This window comes from Capsicum annuum, chromosome 2 (assembly GCF_002878395.1).
Source record: "Capsicum annuum cultivar UCD-10X-F1 chromosome 2, UCD10Xv1.1, whole genome shotgun sequence".
Taxonomy (NCBI): domain Eukaryota; kingdom Viridiplantae; phylum Streptophyta; class Magnoliopsida; order Solanales; family Solanaceae; genus Capsicum; species Capsicum annuum.
In genome coordinates, this window is record NC_061112.1 from 60,781,734 (window position 1) to 60,785,729 (window position 3,996).

Sequence of the window (3,996 nt, forward strand, 5' to 3'; positions counted from 1 at the left end):
CTTACTATTTTCATGAATACCCACTATTAGAATAAACCTCTATTCCTATGTGAATTTGAGAGGAGAATCATAGGATTGAATGAAGAGATTGAGGAGCAAGGTTCTCATTCATTTATAAAATAAGGGATATACATAGAGCTTTTTTCTAGTTCACTTGCAGGAAGATAACTTCATGCATCTAGATGTATTATTGCATCCCCGCTCAATGAAGTAGTTGTAATGTCCATTTTAGGTAGAATATTAATGGTCGGGACACCATGATCATACTATAAACCCTGCGAATCAATAACCCGATAATAAACTAAACTACGATAAGAATAGAGATTTGTAAGATTGTCAAAATTGTCCCAACCCTTGATTTCTCATCAATATTGTTTACAACCCCTACCTACATTGCGATTGTCACATATTGTTATTTCTTAATCATTTATATTTTAATTTGCATCTTCATAATCATCTGGATCCCTTTAAACAATTAATACATTCTTGTCAAAAACTAAAGTTGGTTGAATAGCTAGTTCCATTGTTCTCGTGGATACGATATCCGACTATTCTAATACTATATTACTTGTACAATCGCATCCACTTGCGTATGAATTAGAACGCAACAAGTTTTTTGCGCCGTTGTTGGGGGCTAGTATAATCAGTAATTTACTAAATTTTTTGTTGTTGATAATAAGTTTAAGTGGTAACAACTTGATCTTAGTGGCTATCTTTTTACAGAACTAGATGAATACAGGATTGGCGAGAGATAACGTTTTGGTAGAGCCATATTCGAAACCAGAACTAGTATTTCAATAGAGGCTTAGAGCTCATTATCCAGTTTAGAAGGTTCAATTGGCCGAACAAAGAGATCCTAATCTTGTTGATTAAATTGATCCAGTTAATCCAAATACTGGACGTGTTCTAGCTTTGGTGATTCCAGTTTTTCCTGCTCAAGACACTGCCAGATCTTTTCATGAAGTGGCAATCCCACTCATGAAACATGATACTAATCACGTTCGCAAGCCAGATCTAGGTGGCCTATTTGAATTAAAGCAGAATATGGTGTAGTTTCTGAATTTGGTTGGGCAATTTGCTAGATTTTTACATGAAGACCCACAACAGCACATACAGACCTTCCTGGAAATTAGCAATACCTGCATACCTGTAGGGTTATCTACTAATTATTTCAGACTGACTCACTTTCCCTTTTCTTTAATTGGGGAAGCAAAAACGCGGTTATATGCTGAACCACGACTCTTAATCACTTCCTGGGACTATCTAGCTCGAAAATTCCTTATTATTCTTTCCATCAGGGAAGACAACACGTTTGAGAAGTGACATTATGGATTTCATGCAAAAATAAGGAAAAAATCTTTACCAAGCTTAGGAAAGATTTTAGGGCATGCTAAGAAATTGTCCTCATCACCATCAATCAAATAATGTACTGACATTCATAGAGAGTCTTTAGCCAAAAACCACGATTCTCTTTCATTTACCAGCAGGTGGACAACCTCTTGAGAAGACTTATGATGAATTGTGTACACTACTAAATTAGATTTCACAAGGGAATCCTGAATGTCATGGTGACTCAAAGAGTGCTCTGAAGAAGGTTGCAGGTGTGTTTGAGGTAGATCTGTTTATTGCATTATCATCTTATCTTGCTGCACAACAAAATCAGATAACTAATTAGTTCAACAGTGTGAAGTTAGGGGTCACACATCCGGCAACAACTACTAATGTGGTTCAACAAGTAAATGCATGGTGTGATATTTGCAGAAGTAATAAGAATACAACGGATGCTTGTGCGGTTAATCCAGATTGTGTAAATTATGTAGGGAATGCTAATCGTCAAGGACAATAGAATTATGGTAACACTTACAATCTAAATTAGAGGAATCATCCTAATTTCTCATAGGGTGGAAATCAGGCACAGAGCAACAATCAGTATAAGGGGCCAGTGCAATAAAATCAATATAAAGTTTAAAATAATCATGACGCAACTCAAATGAGCAATTTATCAGAGATAATAAAGAAACTTTTGGCTTCTTACAAACAATTAACAACAAATATGAATAATCAATAGTTGAATATGAAGAATTTGGAGCTACAAATTGGTTAGATTGCGGGAGTGCAAAATACTAGATCACAAAGAGGCTTACCTAGTGTTACAAAGGTAAATATGAAGTAGGAAAATAAAGTTTTAATGAGGAGTGGTTTATAGTTAAAAGAGGCAGATTTAGAGCATGTTAGTCCTGCAACTACTGATGATTAATCTAAAAAGAAAAAGGAGAAAATAGTCAAATAAAAAGCTACAAGTAATAAAACACAAGTGGAGAAGAAGACTCTACCTTTACCCTTCCCTCAAAGGCTTTAGAAGAACCAAAAGGAGATAAGTTACAAGAAGTTTTTGGACCTTTTAAAGAAGGTTCATGTTAATATTCCTCTTGTTGATATTTTACAGAGTATTCCAAAGTATGCAAAGTATCTAAAGGACATAGTGGCAAACAAATATAATTTGTCAGAGTATGCTAAAGTAGCACTTACTGAGGAGTGCACATCTAAGATACAATACAAATTAACCAAAAAGATGAAAGATCCAGGGAGTTTTACTTTGAAAATCACCATCGAGCTGGCTATTAGTCCTTGTGGGTTATGTGACTTAGGGGAGAGCATTAATTTTATGCCTACATCTTGGTTCCGAAAGATGGGTCTTGGGAGTCCCAAACCCACGACTATTATTTTGTAGTTGTCTGATAGGTCCCTTGCTAGGACGAACAGAATTATTGAAGATGTATTGCTGCTAGAGGGATCACTGATTGTCCTATTAGACTTTGTTATTCTTGATGAAGCTGATCCTGTTGTTCCATTTATTTGTGGACCCCCATTGTTAGAAAAAGGGCAATCACTTATTGATGTAGTTGCAGGAAAATTGACTATAAGAGCACATGACAAAGTGGAGGTTTTTGATGTATACAAGACACTGAAGTTGCTAGCTATATATGAATAATTGTCTTCTATATCAGTTATAGAACTTGTATGCGATCTCTATCTATTATTACCCGATGATCCAATTAGAAAGCTTTTTTTCGAGTAGTTGAACAGATCAATTGGTCCATCTCCCAAGGCTTACATTGATGAAGTACCAAGATTAGAGCTCAAGTCTGTTCCTCTTTATTTAAAATATGTCTTTCTTGATGACAATGATACTTTTCCTATGATTTTGTCTGTAGGTTTATCTGATGTGTAGGTGAGAAGTGCATTGGCAGTTTTGAAAAGAAGGAAGTAAGTAATTGGATGGTAGATATTGAACATCATAGGTATTAATCAGCTTTTTGTATGCACAATATTTATATTGAAGAGGGTTACAAGGTGAGTATGAAATAGCAATGAAGATTGACTCCGGTGATGAAGGAAGTGGTACAAAAAAATCATTAAGTGGCTTGATATTGGGATTGTCTATCCCATGTCTGACAGTAAGTGGGTCAGCCTTGTGCACTGCATCACAAAGAAAGGTGGGATGACCATGGTGAACAGTGGACCTAATGAGCTAATTCCCACTTTCATGGTAACTGGTTGGAGAATCTACATTGATTACCAAAAGTAGAATGAAGCCACTCGGAAGGATCATTATCCTATCCCGTTCAATGATCAAATACTAGATAGGTTGGAAGGAAAGGAATACTATTGCTTTTTGGATGGATAATCAAGGTATAATTAGATCACAATAGCACAATAAGATCAATAAAAGACCACAATATTTGAGAAATGCATGATGGCTATTTTCTACAACATGGATGATGAATTTATTGGGGTATTTATGGATGACTTCTCTAATTATGGTAACTCATTTGATGTGTGCTTGCAGAATGTAGATCGAGTCTTAGGTCATTGTGTAGAGATAAACCTTGTACTGAATTGGAAAAAATGCCACTTTTTGGTAAGGGAAGGAATAGTCCTATGTCATAAGGTATTATTTTAAGGACTTAAAGTGGACAAAGCCAAAGTTGAAGT

At 35.6% G+C, this 3,996-nt stretch overlaps 1 non-coding gene across 1 annotated transcript; it reads right to left on the minus strand.

Annotated features, from left to right (window-relative positions):
* Positions 1-1,309: 1,309 nt before the first annotated feature.
* LOC124896417 lies at positions 1,310-1,416 on the minus strand. The gene has a single exon (XR_007052780.1). It is a non-coding gene; the product is annotated as a small nucleolar RNA R71 (small nucleolar RNA).
* Positions 1,417-3,996: the final 2,580 nt, after the last annotated feature.